This window comes from Cibotium barometz, chromosome 35, assembly GCF_041138505.1.
Source record: "Cibotium barometz isolate CiBa-2024 chromosome 35, ASM4113850v1, whole genome shotgun sequence".
NCBI lineage: Eukaryota > Viridiplantae > Streptophyta > Polypodiopsida > Cyatheales > Cibotiaceae > Cibotium > Cibotium barometz.
The window spans coordinates 26,044,787-26,061,859 of NC_141080.1; the positions used below are offsets into that span (position 1 = coordinate 26,044,787).

The window sequence follows — 17,073 nt, forward strand, 5'->3', positions numbered from 1 at the left end:
GTATTCATTATTAGCCTTCATACACCATTTTCTTAGCCTTCTTATCTTTGTATGTTATTAATAGTGATTTGACTTGGTATGTGATTTTTTGTATTCTTTCTTAGTCTTCATACACCATTGACATTACTTGACCAATTCTCATTTTCATTCCTCATAACTATGTACTTTACTTCCATTCTTGTCCCTTTATATTTTATTATGTAATGTATAATCGACAAGGTGGTGTAGACAAGATAGAGAGATCAATGAATACAAAAATATGAAGGGAGAGAGAACATAGTAGTACAATTTAGGACTAAACAAAGGCACATGATGAGCTTAAAAAATATGCACATACTGATATAAAAAATGCAATATACAAAGATACAGTGATCTATGCCTATGTATACATGTGAAGTTTTTTTTTTAAAGTATGTAATATTCAAAGATAGGGTGATCTATGCCTATGTTACATGTGAAGTTTATTTTAAAATTTGATATTGTTATAAAAGTTTTTAACATAACCTTATATAGCCAACCACTTATAGTCCATGTATGGATCCAAGTGTCTTCTTACATTGTGGATTTATTTTGTTTTTTTCTTCTTAACTTGTATCGCATGGTCAACTCTTCTTTTGAGGTGAATGGGAGCTCCTACTCTGATTCAAAGTCCTCCAACTTCTTGGGATCCATCCTATTATTTAAAACATCAGGAAAGTAATCATCATCTAAATAATAAGCTAATGGTACGAGATCATCTTCTTCTTTTTGAGCCAAAATCCTCTTGGACTCCCTTTCAACTTTCGCCAAGGCCTTATTTCTTTTTCTTCCTTTAGACTTGGTGAGTTGAGGCTTTGTTTCTTCCTCAAATTTAGCAATGAGTCTTTTCTCACTATATGGAGTAACTACTTTGTTCAATTTTTTTTTCCATTTCTCAGTGAATCCCTCTTGTACTTTTGTGGCTTGGATGTATCTCAACCATTGAGCATCAGTTAGCCATGCAATATTATTACACCTAGCTTTGTAGCATTTTAGTTTTTTTTACTTTGATGATCCACTTTCAAAGTCGTTACCAAAAGTTATGACACATAGCATGATTATCAAAGTCGAAGGGGCTAGATTTACTAAGCCCCTCTTTGTGTACTTAGTTCTTCTTATTGGTAGCACATTAATGGTGGTTACCACATGCATCCAATTCTTGAGTGGCCATATCCCAAGGTGTGTGATTTTTTGATCTATAGTGGGGTTTCCTATGTAATCCTTTGAAAACAAGAATCTTCGAGAAGGAATCTCATCTTCACTCGTAAACATCTATGCCATGAGGTCCTTCCCCCTAAGTCATGGTCAAAGCTTATATGCCCTTCTTCCCTTTACTCCCAAATTGACTTGGGTACTTTTAATCATCTTCTCTTCGTAAACATCTATGCCATGAGGTCCTCCCCTCTAAGTCATGGTCAAAGCTTATATGCCCTTCTTCCCTTTACTCCCAAATTGACTTGGGTACTTTTAATCATCTTCTCTTCATAATTTCATGGCATGGATACAATGTATCTAGTGCCTTCTTAGCCCTTAGTTTTTCCTCAAATTTCACTTAGAATTCTTCCACTAAGGCCTTAGTTGTTTCTCATTTTTGGATTTTCTCCTTGGTATTTAGATATTCAATGACCTCTTAAGGAGTTGCATGTCTATCTCATTGGACTATTAATCCTTCTTTTTAGGAGCCAGCATCATTTTTTGCAGTAATATACACTCTTCATTAGGTTTTGCTAACCTGAATCTATATTCCTTTGATCGAACTATCTTTGGACCATAGTTTCACCCTTGCCTACTTTCCTAACTTTCCTTCTTCTGTCTAGTTTAGAGATTGAGATTGATAACTGATAAGTGAATCCTAATGCAAAGGAAGAGATGACAAAACATAAGATGAGATATGGTGCTCTTAAGGGTAACACCAATTCCAAATTAGCTCATCAATATTATGGGCCATTGTAACATGCCCATTTCCAATAATAATATATGTCCATTTAATAGATGAAATTATGGTCCTTTTTATAGTGTAAAATAAACATTTTAATAATTGAGCAATTTTTACTTGGAATCTTTAAATTTTGAGTATAAATTTAAAATCTACACATGATTTTACCCCAATAAAGGATCTTACAGCACTCAAAACAGACACGGAAAGAAGTCTCTACGTAAATTCTTAATTAAATTATGGCAAACTTTCGACCTAAATAAATGCCTATCCGGGTGTTCGATTGACAAATGGATTGCACCCATGCCACCAAGAAAACACCTTGAACAATTTCATTGGATAAAATTTTGACAGTTGTCGTCGGATGCGTCGGTATGCATATCGCGGGCCGATGCCCCAAAAAAGGGATCTCCATCCCAAAAAGATGCCTCCTTGGACCATACACACACCAGGGCACCCATACAAAGCGATCACATATGGACCAAAGTTTGGCCGCCTCAATGTAAGGTCCTCCCTACTTCCAGGTAGACACCCATGCAACCACTCGCATGGAATACTTTTCATGTACACCTTCTTTTCCACCCCTCTTTGCTTTCTCCTTCCCATACCCGTACTAGCCCCTATATAAATCCCCCAAAAAACCCCTCTATGCCTAGTAGTCGTCTTTGTGCATGAAGGCTCTCCTCAACAGCTCTCTGCAGCCAAAAGCTCTCTAAGCAAGTCATCTTGTCTTGTGGAGGGGGTGTCCTACACTGCTCTTCCCCCCTCCCCTGCTCGGTGTGAATAGACTTAAGGGGGAACCCTCCTTCTTCCTCCCTCTGGTCTTGTTTCCAGCAACCAGCCTTGCTCTCATCTTAAGGACACTCTACTATTTATCCCCTCGTATATATAAAGAGACTTAAGCAAGCACACTTTTGCTCTAAGAGGTGGTTTTCCACGGAAGAGCCTTTTGCTTATGTTGCTCTCAGCTTAAGGACACTCTACTATTTATCCCCCCATATAAAGAGACTTCAGTAAGCACACTTTTGCTCTAAGAGGTGGTTTTCCATAGAAGAGTCTTTTGCTTATAAAGTAAGCAAACGGACTCCAAATCGCAATCCGTCTCGAGTGTTGAGTTTGTGATTGCACGACCTACGAGAAAGTGGACAATGTGGCTCATCCTTAAAGATGTCAAAATGCTCCCTCAAAAAGTGTACACGATAACAACACAATAGAGAATGCTCGGACTGCGGTCCCAACTCTTCACTTGGGAGTCTCTCATGGAGGAAATGGCCAGGTAAGCTTAAAAATAATTTCAAAAGAGGTTTTTGGATTAATTCTTGATGTTAGCATTACTTAAGAAAGATAAAGGATGTTAATTTTTTTCTTGAAAATATCAGATCTCTTATAGAATTATTGCTTTCTCAAAAAGATAATGTGGTTTCTCATATCTTATAAGGTTGGATTGAACTATTATGTTGCTATCTTGCCTAAATTAAAGTACAGGTACATCTTCTCCCCGCCTTCATGCCAACCTCGTTCTTGTGCTTGTATAGTCGAGCAGCGACATTAGGGAGGCCTGGAGTCGGGCCCAAGGTATCCCTCATACCATTAGGAAGTTGGAACTTACCGGTTTGGTGAGAACTATAGATGCTGCTTGGTTCGACGGGTCTAGGCTAGTGTGGTAAATAAGACCACCCTAATGCATAGATATCCCTCCGAGAAGTAGGAGGATCAAGCATGATGGAACCTAAGAGGGTGAGAGGCCGGTGCTGGCTACCAAACGACGAGGTGTATTGTCCCGTAGGGATTGCGTAGGTATGGAGACTAGAAGGCCAATTTCTAGATCATCAACATAATAAAACATAAAATAAGAGAGCCTAAACCTTTGTAATCATTTTTTTATTAAGTCCCTTGTTTTTTAGTATTGTTGTATCATTGTATTAAGTTAAGTGGCTATTTTAATGAACATCGTGTACGATTCCTAATTAATAAACTTGTCTATATATGTGACACAGTCTGGTAGGATTAATTAGAGAACAAAAATATAAGATTCTCCCCTTCCAAAATAGGAAAAACTTATAAGATAGTCCACTAAGTCTTAACTTGGAGAAAATTTCCTATTCGTCGATACCTTGACCATGCAGAGATTCAAGGATATGATTCATAGGTAAGACCTAGTCCTATCCTGCAAGGGGAGCGTGATCTTCTAAAAATCAAATCACCCATAGAGTAATTGATCATAAATTGGGTAACTACTAGTCTTGATTTCTAGAGACAACGCTTTTTTCCGCATCCATGCAAGGCATAGCTGCTGGCCTAGTCTTCTAGAATAGAATTGCCTGAGAACCTATTTATCTAGCGCAGGGCTTTTACTTAATCTGTTGGAAATCTATCCGACTAATGGGGTCCACTCGTCCGTAGGATGCTGCCGTCGAGGCATTCCATCATTCCACTTTTCGTCCTACTCAAGCGTCAGTTTGTTTTCTAATTAATCCTACCACAGTGTTTGACATAAATAAACATATTCTTTAACTAAGGTGCTTTTCACAAGGTTTGTTAAAACAGCCTTTTTCCACAGTACAATAATGCCAAAGACAAGATTTATAAAAAACGTTTATACATGAATCAATTCCATACAAGCTAAACTGGCTCTCTTATTCTTTTCCTTTATACTGCCGATGATCTAGAATTTCGCCTTCCAGCCTCTACATGCTGGGCAAAATCCTACGGGATCATACACCTCATCGTCGACGGCTGGCGAGGACTCAAGCGGGCCTGTCATCCTCTCAGGCTCCATCGCTCGATTCTCCCACCCCTCAGAGAAATGTCTGCGCACTAGCCTGGGTCCTTAGAACTGGACAACATCATAATCTCTCGCCTCAATCGGCAAACCTTATTCTCCCAATGGTATGAGGGATACCTTGGGCCATTCTTGGGCTTTGCTAATAACGACACCGCCCGGCTACACAAGCACGGAACGGAGTTAGCGTCAAAGCCAAGAAAAACTTGCACTCTTTCTCTTAAAGATAAAAAATTCAATTCAATTCATTGAATACTGCATCGCATCAAATCGTAGCTTCATACAATTTTATTTTATTATTTTAAAAGAAAAAGATACACATTTATGAACACTAATATTAAAAAAAACTCTTCTTTAAAAGATAACCAAGCTAACTGGGCCACCATTTCCTTGAGGAGCTTATAACAGGAGGGTTGGGGCTGCATTAGGAGCATCTTCTCTAATCTCATTATTGCGCACCCCTCCCCAAGATAATATTTTGACATTTTTGGGATAGGGCCATCTTGGACATCGTCTTGTAGGGCTCGCTGTCGCAGTCAAAACGCTCCAGTCAAATCTCAATTCTGAGATCATTTGCTCACTGTATGAGCAAAAGACCACAGCGCATGAACCCTCTCTAAGGCCAAAACCTCTTGCTTAAGTCCACGCAAATGGGGGAGGGAGGGGGGATTGTGAGATGTCCTTAACACAATAACTTTTTGATAAAGGGGAGAAGGGTGCTGTTATAAGTCTCTTCACATGGGGGGTAAGGACACTACTTTCTAACAACAAGGGGGGGTAGAGGAAAGTTGCGTTATCTGAAAAGTAGCAAATGAGGGAGTGTGGAGAGGGACAACAACAAGGGCGGCTGCACTGCAGCAAGTACACTGTGCAGGGACAGATAGCGGTACGGACGACGACACGACAGAGTATAGACTACGCAGAAATGCGTGCTGTCCATGGGAGGTCAAAAGGACGGTGTGCCGGCAAAGGTTGTAGATCAATGGCCTCCATGGCTATGGGAGGGAAAGATACGGTGGTGGTTAATAGAGAAAGAAGTCGTTACGCATGTACCTTATCTGGTCAGAGGCAGCATGGGTGTCCACATAGCAGTGCGTGTGGACCACATAGTGGACAGTCGACCTTTGGTTCTTATGCGGCCATCGTACGGCACCCTGGTAAGTGTGTACGGTCCCTTTTTTGGGGTGGGGTTTCCAAATTTGGGACGCCGACCTGGATTTGCATGCTGGACTGCCCGGGGGACGAGAATTTTTTTTCTCCGGGATATTCCCCTGGTCGTTGAGGTGTAGATCATTCGTCGATCGGACGCCCGGTCGTACATTTATTAAGGTTTAAAGGTCATCGCTTTTTAACTAAAAATAACCAAAATTTACGTATAAGCTTGATCCGGTGTCCGTTTTGGATACTGCGAAATCTTATATTAGGATAAAATCGTACGCAGATTCCAAATTTGGACTAGGATTTTGAAGATTCTAAGTAGAAATGGATCATTTAATAAAATCATTGATTTTTATACCATAAAAACTCATAAATTCATCTATTACATGGACATTTCTTTATTAGTGAGAAGATGGGTATGTTACATCCTTGCCCCCTTAAGAAATGGAGATGTCCTCATCTCCTCATGAATTGGGAATAACTTTAAGAGTGTCATCAAGTATATGAGAGACTGGGTATATAAGGTTTTAACAAACTTACATGAAATACATTGTGGACTTTGATATGGACTGGGAGCTGGAGTTTATAGGCACTTTTACCTAGACACTTGATCACTGTATAGGGATCACAATACCTAGGTTGAGCTTCTTATATTTCCCAAGTGATAGAGAACTTCATTTGGATTGCACTCGTAGAAGAACTTTGTCTCCTTCCTTGAAGATCCTTGTAGATCTCTTGGTGTCAGCATAATGCTTTTGTTGATCTTGAGCAGCTTTAATATCCTTTTGGATTACCTTATTTTGTTCCTCCATCTCTTCGAGCATTTTCTTGGATGCCGCAACTCTTATGGTCGGATCAGAGAAATTTAGAGGAGACAAGCATTCTTGCCCACAGAGTGCTTTGAATGGTGACATTCCTATGCTCTGATGATAAGATGTATTGTAGGCAAATTCTACCAGAGGAAGGTATTGAATCCACCTTCTTGGTTCCCGTCCACAATATGCTCTAAGAATATCTTCAATTACTTGATTGACTCTCTCACTCTAGCCATCGGTCTCTAGATGATAAGCTGTGCTAAAGCAAAGTTGAGTTCCCAGGGCTTGAAATAAGGACTGCCAGAACTTTAAAGTGAAGTCAAAATCTCGGTCACTTACTATCCTTTTTGGGAGACCATGAAGTTTGAGGACTTCCTTGATGAATATTCAAGCAACATTAGAAGCTTTGAAGGTCTTCTTTGCTGGTATAAGGTGAGCTACTTTGGTAAGTAAGTCCACTACTACTAGAATGGAGTCATATCCTCCTTGTACAGTGGGCAGACTTGTAACAAAATCCATACTAATGCACTCCCACTTCATTTGGGGAATATCCAAGGGTTGAAGTTTACTAGGCATCTTGATCTTTTCAGCTTTGATCCTTTGGCATGAGAGACATTGCTTCAAGTACCAAAGGACATCATTTTTCAAGCTTGCCCAATGAAAGCTCCTTCTTACGGCATTTAATAATTTTGCATAGCCTGGGTGTCCTGCAGACAGCAGGACTATCATGAGCTTCATAGAGGATTAGTTTCTTTAAAGCAGGATCTTTAGGGATACATAGCCTATGATTGAAGTAGAGGACTCCTTCATGAGTGGAGTATCCCTTGATTAGATTCTTCTCTCTCTGAATTTTTTCCTTCTTCTACTAACTTCATCATCCTCTAATAATCTGGATTATGAGATGAGACTTCTTCCACCTTGACCAATATGGGATTATTTGGCATTGAATTGTACTTAAGAAAGATTTACGGCTAAGTGCATCTACTACCACATTATCTTTTCCAGGGCGGAATTTGATGTCAAAGTCATATTCTTGTAGAATTTCAATCCATATCCTTTGCCGCATGTTGAGGTTAGGCTGGGTGAAGATCCACTTCAGACTTTTGTGGTCAATTACAAGCTGGAATTTTCCCCCAAAGAGATAATGTCTCCATAATTTGATGTAATGAACAACTCCTAAGAGCTCCAAATCATGGGTGGCATAATTTGCTTCATATTGCTTCAGCTTGCGGGAAGTATAAGCAACTGGTCTTCCTCCTTGGCCTAAGACACCACCAAGTGCTAGACTACTGGCATCAGTAAATAACCACTTCAAATTCCTTGGTGAAATCAGGAAGTTTCAGGACGACTGGGGCAGAAGTAATAATGACCTTGAGCTGATCAAAATTGTTTTGATGGATTGGCAGCCACACTATTTTGCAATCCTTCTTAAGAAGATCCATCAAAGGTGCAGCTATTAAGGCATAATCTTTGATAAAAATCCTATACCATCCCGTGATTCCCAAAAACCCACGAACTTCACGAACTGATTTAGGAGGTGGCTACTCCAGAATATCTTTGACCTTGGCGGAGTCTACTAAGATGCCATCTTTGGAGACGATGAATCCAAGATACTCAATTTGATGAGTAAAGAAAGTACATGTGCTCTTCTTGGCATAGAGTTTGTGTCTGCGTAGCAATTGCAAAACTCTACGCACATGCTCCTCATGCGCTTCCATTGATTTGGAGTAGATTAAGATGTCATAAAAAAAAACAAGCACAAAATCATCCAAGTAAGGATAGAATATATCTTGCATTAGACGGTTAAAGGTTGCAGGAGCATTGGTTAACCTGAATGACATTACAGTAAACTTATAGTGGCCATAACGGGTATAGAAGGCTGTCTTGGGTATATCTTCTTCTTTGAATCTGATTTGATAGTAACCAGACCTCAAATCTATTTTTGAGAAGACTTTGGCCCCATGAAGCATGTCAAGAAGTTCGTCGATGCGAGGGATAGGATACTTATTCTTGACAGTGACTTGATTTAGTCCTCGTAGAGGCGGAGAGTTTCATCCTTCTTTTTTTGGAAAAAAGCAGGTGTCTCCCAAGGAGAGCTACTGGGGTGTACGAATCCTTGCTCAATGAGTTGAAAAATTTGCTCTTTAAGTTCAATGGCTTCAGGAAGGGACATTTTATAGGGTGTTTTTGAGACAGGTTGAGCTCCAGGGATCACTTGGATTTCATGATCGACTTCTCGAGGAGGCAGTAGCCCTGTAAGCTCATCAGGGAAGATGTTAGAGAATTCTTGGAGAGCCAAGAGGGTTCTGTCTGCTTACTAGGTTCAATGGCTTTGTTGAGCTTGACTAAGAAAACTTGCTGACCCTTACGTACTCTCTTGAGAAGATATTTTGCCTTGACTACCCTAGATTTAGGTTTTTCTGTTATCCCCACGGATATTACTTGGCCATGATTATTTTCAAAAGTGATACTCCCTTGGTTACAGTGAATGCTAGCTTTGTTTGCAATTAACCAATCCATCCCAAGGATTCCATCATAAATTCCTAATGGCAAGACTTAAAGTGGCCACCATGAGTTTGTTCATTACTTAGCTCAAAATCAAGGTTTTCTATAGAGTGGTGAGATACTACTTCTTTCCCACTGGCTAACTATACAGTCATTCTTCTAGCTATTTTTTGACCCAAGTTTAATTTTTGCAAACACCTAAGAGAAAGAACTGAATGGGTACTACCACAATCAATCAAAAGCTAGAATGGCTTACCGTGATGAGTGGATCGGGTTTGGATTACACCAAATTGTTTATTCAGACCTTGGTGTTCTATTGCCACATGGATGGTGGTGCACTCTTCTTTAGCCATTTCCAAGGTCGGTTCTTCACTTATAATATAGGCAGTCCTAGCAACTGCTCCTCCAATGACATACGAGCGGGGGACAAAAGAGTTGCTTTACTGCCCTCTGTTGTAGTAGGAGAAATTATGTTGGGGTTTCTTGTAGGGTTGATCTTTAGAATTTGCCTCAGGGTAAGATCTCTTTTGAGACTTAGGTTTGTAAGTCCTCATTTCTTTCACAAGGGGCTTCGCTCATATGAGATCATCCTGTAATGTGCTTGGCCTCATTGCTTCAAGGCAAGAATCTAAGGGTTCATTTAATCCTTGGCAGAAACGAGCCACTTACTGGGAAGTAGTTATAGTTGGGACATACTTCCGAGGAGTGATAAATTTGGAATAGTAGTCCTCAAGAGTTAAGCTGCACTGCCTAAGACTAAAAAACTCATTCATCTTTATGGATTCATGGGATGGGGGAAGATATCTTTCCTTCATGTCCTGCTTGATGTCTTCCCACGTTTGAGAATGCTCGGTGACTCCCTTGTCATGGCACCACTATTTCCACCAGAGTTTAGCATCTCCGATGAGGCGAAACTATGCAAGCATAGACTGATTTGCTACTCCAGTACTGGTGGCAGAGAAATAATCGTCCATCGCTTTAATCCAGATTTCAGCATCCTTCTCAATCTTTGAACCTTCTTCTTTAAAGGAGGGAGGTTGCATTTGCTTGAGAGAAGCTTCTTCTCCTGGATATAAGTGTTAAGCGCATTGGGAAGTGAAGGCTGTTCGTCCTGGCCACCATTGTAAAAACAACTTTAAGATTACAAGATTCATACTTGCACAACACTTCTTTTGGAGAGTAAAACATTGAAATCATTTTATTTCCAAATATTTACAAGGATGAGTTTTATTACAAAGATGTGAGACTAATATAATTAGTCTTATTTGTCATCAAGGAAAATTTCTAAGCTTGACTATGACATAAGGGTAGAGCAGTCCACATAGGTGAAGTATGGGGGTTCCGCTGTAGTTTCTAAGACTCGAAAAACTGATGGTAAGGGTGGTAGACTCTGGATTGGGGTAGGTCCCAACACAACTACTCTATCAGCAGTAGTAGGTAAGATTTGCATTACTTGGTCATACACCTAGCGATCTGCAAACCCCATCTATAGTCACAGAGGTGTCGGCCTTGGGAGTACCGATAAACCAAAATAAACGGATCATCTTTAACTTTTCAATCCAACGAATTCGCTTTAGGTCGGTAGTAAGGTTCGCAATTCGATCCGCTTGGATGAAGAAATATCTCGGCCCGTGGCTCCAGAAATCTCTACCCTGTCCTCTTTCGATACGAGAGAAATGGGGGAGGGACATCTTCTCTAGTATCTGCACCATGGTGTCACGGAACTCAAAATTTGAGGAGTGACTAGCAGTCTCAAAGATACATTGGAAAACTAGAAACGTTGAGTAGGCATCTTCCTCTTCCTACAATCATTCAAACATCAATTCAACTTGTTTTTAGTAGGATGTTTTTATTAATTAGCAATATGTTAGGTAAAACATACATTGCAAAATAGTCCTTAAATGGCAAGTCCTAGGAGCTAAGATCGGCTGTGATACTAATTGTAAGGTTTCCCTCTTCCAAAATAGTGAAAACACTTAAGATATTCCACTAAGTCTTAACTTGGAGAAAATTTCCTATTCATCGACACCTTGACAATGCAGAGATTCAAGGATACGATTCATAGGTAAGACCTAGTCCTATCCCATAGGGGGAGTATGATCTTCTAAAAATCAAATCACCCATAGGGTAATTGATCATAAATTGGGAAACTACTAGTCTTGATTTCTAGAGATAATGCTTTTTCCCTCATCCATGCAAGGCACAGCCGTGGCCTAGTCTCCTAGAATAGAATTGTTCGAGAACCTATTTATTTAGCGTAGGGCTTTCACTTAATATGTTGGAAAGCTACCCGACTAATCGGGTCCACCCGTCTGTAGGATGGTGCCGTCGGGGCATTCCATCCTCCCACTTTCCACCCTACTCACACGTCAATTTGTTTTCTAATTAATCCTACCATACTATTTGACATAAATAAACATGTTCTTTAACTAAGGCCCTTTTCACAAGGTTTGTTAAAAAACAGTCTTTTTTCACAGTACAATAATGCCAAAGACAAGATTTATAAAAAACGTTTATACATGAATCAATTCTATACAAGTCAATCCGGCTCTCTTATTCTTTTTCTTTATACTATCGATGCTCTAGAATTCGGCCTTCCAGCCTCTACATGCTGGGCAAAACCCTAGGGGACCATACACCTCATCGTTGGCCGCTGGTGAGGACTCAAGCCGGCCTGTCGCTCTCCTAGGATCCATCGCTCGATCCTCCCGCCCCTCAGAGGGACGTTTGTGCACTAGGGTGGGCTTAATCAATGGGATTTGATGCTTGATGTAAACTCTATAAATTGAGGCATAGCCCTAATGAGAATTTGCTGGTTTTTGAGTATCCATGCCTACATTAATCTATGTGCTAATTATTCACTAATTACGTCTTAATCATAATCACTTTGTTAATTATGTTGATTCTAGTGTTTGATCCACCATAGCTCATCATTATGCTCAAATTTCAACAAATCTTAAAAAGTAAATGCGGCCACTCAAAAAATGACCATTATCCATTATCGTATACGGAACATTATCGTATACGGAACATGTCTTGAAAAGAGTAGCTCTCTAGGAGGAAAGCGTACAGCTTCTTAGATGGGTTTTCCGAATACAATCAGGTGTCCATAGCACCAAAAGACCAACACAAGACAGCCTTCAACACAATGTGGGAGACATTTGCTCTTACAAGGTCATGCCGTTCGGTCTCACAAATTCCCCGGCGACCTTTCAACGATTGATGTACACAGCTTTTAAGGACTACTTGTAAAAGTGGTTGGAAGTGTTTATTAATGATCTATGTGTGCACATTCTCGATGGGAAGATCATTTGACGTGCTTGAGAAAAGTGTTTGAACGTTGTCGATTATATTGGATATCATTAAACCCCTTGAAGTGCCAATTTTGGGTCAAGCATGGTGTGATATTGGGGCACATAGTCTCAAAAAATGGCATATCCACAGATGATAGCAAGGTCAAACTGATCCTAGAGCTACCACCGCCTACCAACTACAAAGGAGTGCAAAGGTTTATGGGTCATGTAGGTTATTACTGACGCTTCATCATATTTTATGCTGAGATAGCCAGACTCTTATATAAACTTCTCATTGTCTTTGAGTGGACCAAGGAGTGTCAAGAGACTGAAGTAAGCCTTGGCAAGCGCACCCATTTTGCGACCCCCCAATTGGGATCTCATATTCCACGTACAGATCGATGCGTCAAATGTTTCTATTGGTTGCGTGCTAGCCCAACCGCGCATCCATCTCCCAAGCCCGCTATATAATCGTAGCCACGGACTATTTCACAAAGTGGGTGGAAGCCAGAGCTTCAAAGAAAGCGGACGCACGAACAACTGCAAAATTTGTATATGAGCAAATCATACCAAGATTCGGCTTCCTCTTAGAATTGGTGAGTGATCGCGGCTCACATTTCATCAATGAGGTCATTAATCATTTGCTTGTAGGATTCTTAGTAATCCATCAGAAATCATCACCTTACTACCCACAAGCCAATGGTCAAGCAGAAAGTACGAATAAGATTTTGTGTACCATCCTGACAAAAACAGTAGAAGCAAATCAAACAGATTGGGAGCATAAAATGACAGCAGCTCTTTGGGCCTACCGCACATCATATAAGGTAGTGACAGGATATACTCCTTTGTGTCTAGCTTATGGTGTTGAAGCGGTTATGTCCATGGAATACCTAGTCCCAAGCTTAAGGATTGCTGTACAAGAGCGTCTAACTGAGAATGCTTGGAAAAACTGGATGAGACCCGATTGATAGCATCACATGGGCTCATGGTCAAAAAGTTATGCAGGAAACACTGGTTTGATAGAAACCTCAAACAAAAAGAATTAAAAAATAAGGGATCTTGTCCTAATGTATGGTGTAGGAAATGCCAGGAAAAAGAAACTTAAATATCGAGGTCTGGGACCATTCCGAGTATCGAAAATCACACCTTAAGGGTTTGTCCGAATAGAGACAATTGACGGCATCCAAATGGAAGGCTATGTCAATAGAAGTAAACTGAAAAAATATTTTGGACCATTAACCCAAGAGATGCTCTTGCAAGAGTACCTCTTAAAATAACAGAAACAATTAGCAAAAGAAAGATCCAGCAACAAGTGCAAGATGAGGCTAAGGCTCGGCAAAGCAAAAGCTAAAATGCAGAAAGGCCTAATTCTTGTCAACATGGTGGTCAACATGGCATCTGTAACTCTTGAGGATAAAGGGGACCTAAACATTGAGCTAGCATGACTCAAGTTGGGACTCACAATAGCTACAACAAGTGTTGCATTAATAGATATAGGATCCAGCCACAACCTAATCTCATATAATACTTGGATAGCTTTAGGAAGACCACGCCTACGGATGCGCAAGTTCGTAGTGTACACCTAACAACCACAAAGACCAAAGGGTATTTAAATGTTAATATTTCCATCAATTAATAATCCCTTGGTTGCAAAGGTGTTTGTGATGCCTGCAGGTACAATGGAAGAGGAGATGATCTTAGGACGATCCTGGATCTGTGCCAACAAGTGCAATATTCAATGGGAAGAAAAAACAACATCACTGAGAAGGTCATGTCCACACCATTATGGATCTTGGTAAATCAAGGAAAACAAATCATCACTGTAGAAGCAACACCTCAGAAAACAGAATATGCACCCACTGTGTTGAATGTGCCTACACAATACCCAACATACAAGGACACACATAAATGGGTGCCCAAGAATCAACTCAAGGATCAACTAGAGAGGAAGGAGACAATGAGTAATAAACGTATTCAAGGGAAGGCCCAGTTGAAAAGTCCGACATTGCCAGCACCTACTAAGTGGCAGAACTTCAAGCACTTAGAGAGACCTCATGATTTTCGTCGCAATGGGTCCGAAAAGACCTACTGTTGTGAGCACAAGGCTACTATCAAGCAATACAGCAATATGGGTACCCAAACCAAATTCCATGGTCAAAACCACAATAAGTTTGAATCAATATACAAAGGAGAGTGAGAGCTTGTAGCATAAACTTCCCAAAAGAGCAAACCCCACACTTGCACTTGTGTGGAGAACAAAGAAAATTCAGCAAAACGGAGTTGAAAATGACCCAAGCAACAACAATATCTATACTGAATATGGAATGGAACAAGACATGTGAAGGTAAAGGTAAGGGTGTCCCAAATATAAGCAATATACAACCAGACACTGCAACAAAAATATTTAGCTGGGTGGAAGGAACACTAAGAACCTCCCCAATAGAATTAAAATGATTACATCAAAAAATGCCAAAAAGTGCCAAGGAGAATCTTCGGTTTCCATGGTAAAATTAACGGGAAAAGAAAAACAATGCATCATTATGTGCATGTGTGAGTGTTTGAGCACAAAAGATAAAAATATGATCTTATAGACAACACGTGAAACTGCAAAAAATAGTTCCTACAGTCTTTCATGACGTAAACCATTTTTTTAGTGTTTCACGCCATGAAAGAGTACTAAGAAGTTCACGCTGTGAAATGGTAAGAACTCAATAGCCAATTACAACGTGACATGTGGCTTTTTCATTTAACGTAGCTGTGATGTACGATGGCTACGCTATAAAATCGAATCTCCATCTTGTCTCGTCACTTTTCTTCGAGTGATTTCGTGTTTTTCTTTCTTCGATTGCTTGCGCACCATCGCTTCCTTTCTTCCAACTTTGCCTATCTAAACTAATCAAGGTGGGAGCTTTTCCTTTTGCTTTTTTTTTTCTTTGCTTTCCTTTTTTTGAATATCTTTAATTTGTGATAATATAAATTTGTATCAAGTCAAGAATCCCTTGTTTTATATTAAATGTTCATGGAATGATCGATGCTTGCCATGCATTATCCACATTGGTGGCACATATCTATCCTGTCTAGCACCAGGTGTGCGTAAAACACGTATGCCAAGCTCCTCATCCAAACTCTCCGAACTAGATGACTCATAACCTGTGATTCCAATTCCTTCGACCTTCTTCTTTCCTTTATCCATAGCATTACTCCCAGTGCTCACACTGTCATGCCTCAAACATCCTGACCATGGACGTATAGTACTACTCTCAGCTTCTACTGCTGCTGGCCCAAACATAGAAGTAGAACTACAACTTGCTTGTGGTGGCAAGTTCACATGCACATCAGTCTCAAGTGACTCAATGACACCCTGATCTTTTACTTTGTACCAACTAGCAAGCTCATCAAACACCACATCTCGTGAGATGACCACTTGTCTAGTTTGTGGATTGTAACGTTTGTATACCTTTCGATCCTGTGCATATCCCACAAATATACATTTTTTTGTCTTAGGATCCAACTTCCTTCTTCTTTCATCAGGCACATGTACATAAGCTATGCATCCAAAAACTTTGAGGTGTCCAATGTCTGGCCTATAACCTGTAAGCCACATCTCTGGCATGCTTCCATGAATGGCTGCTGTAAGTGTTTTGTTCAATATATACACTGCAGTAGCACATGCTTCTGCCCAATAGTAATCTGGCATGCTCTTTTCATTGAGCATCTCCCTAGCCACTTCACATATGACTCTATTCTTTCTCTCAGTCACACCATTCTGCTGAGGTGTATACCTACAAGTCAATTGTCTTCTTATTCCATGCTTCCTCAAGAAATGCTCAAAAGCTTTTGAGGTGTATACCTACAAGTCAATTGTCTTCTTATTCCATGCTTCCTCAAGAAATGCTCAAAAGCTTTTGAGGTGTATTCACCACCTCCATCTATCCTCAAACATTTAATCCAACAGCCATATTGCTTTTCTGCAAAAGCTTTGAAATCCATGAACTTTTCCAACACTTCACTCTTCTCTCTGAGAAAGTATATCCATGTCATCCTACTGAAATCATCTATGAATGTAACATAGTATAGACTGCCTTTGATAGATGGGTTTTGTGCAGGACCCCATACATCATTGTGTACTATCTCAAGTGGCCTGCTACTCATATTTCCTTCTCTAGGAAATCTCAACCTTGCCTGCTTTCCAAACTGACAGGCTTCACAAACATGCATATTTCCATCATATTTGAATCTAGGCAATCCACTGACAATGCCTCTTGTTTGCATGTTCTTTAATCTCTGTATATTGACATGTCCAATCCTCTTATGCCACATATCAATGTCATGTACCACATTTTTACTTTTGGAGAACATGGCTGATTTTAGCTCAGGAATTCCAGCATCCCCAGCTTAAACAATCTGTCTTCTTTCTTGCCTTTAGCAATTACTCTACATCCATGTTTGAAGTCCTCAATGAAGCAACCATGCTCGTTGAATCGAACCTGTAATCCCTGTTCCACCATTTGACCAACTGAGGCCAAGCTTTTCGTGATAGAAGGCATATACAACACATCTGACATA

The 17,073-nt window shown here is 40.1% G+C and overlaps 1 protein-coding gene across 1 annotated transcript in view; it reads left to right on the plus strand.

Moving 5' to 3' along the window:
* The window catches only part of LOC147618268 (agamous-like MADS-box protein AGL11), a 64,348-nt gene that overhangs the window by 22,563 nt on the left and 24,712 nt on the right, over positions 1-17,073 (plus strand). The window lies entirely within an intron of this gene.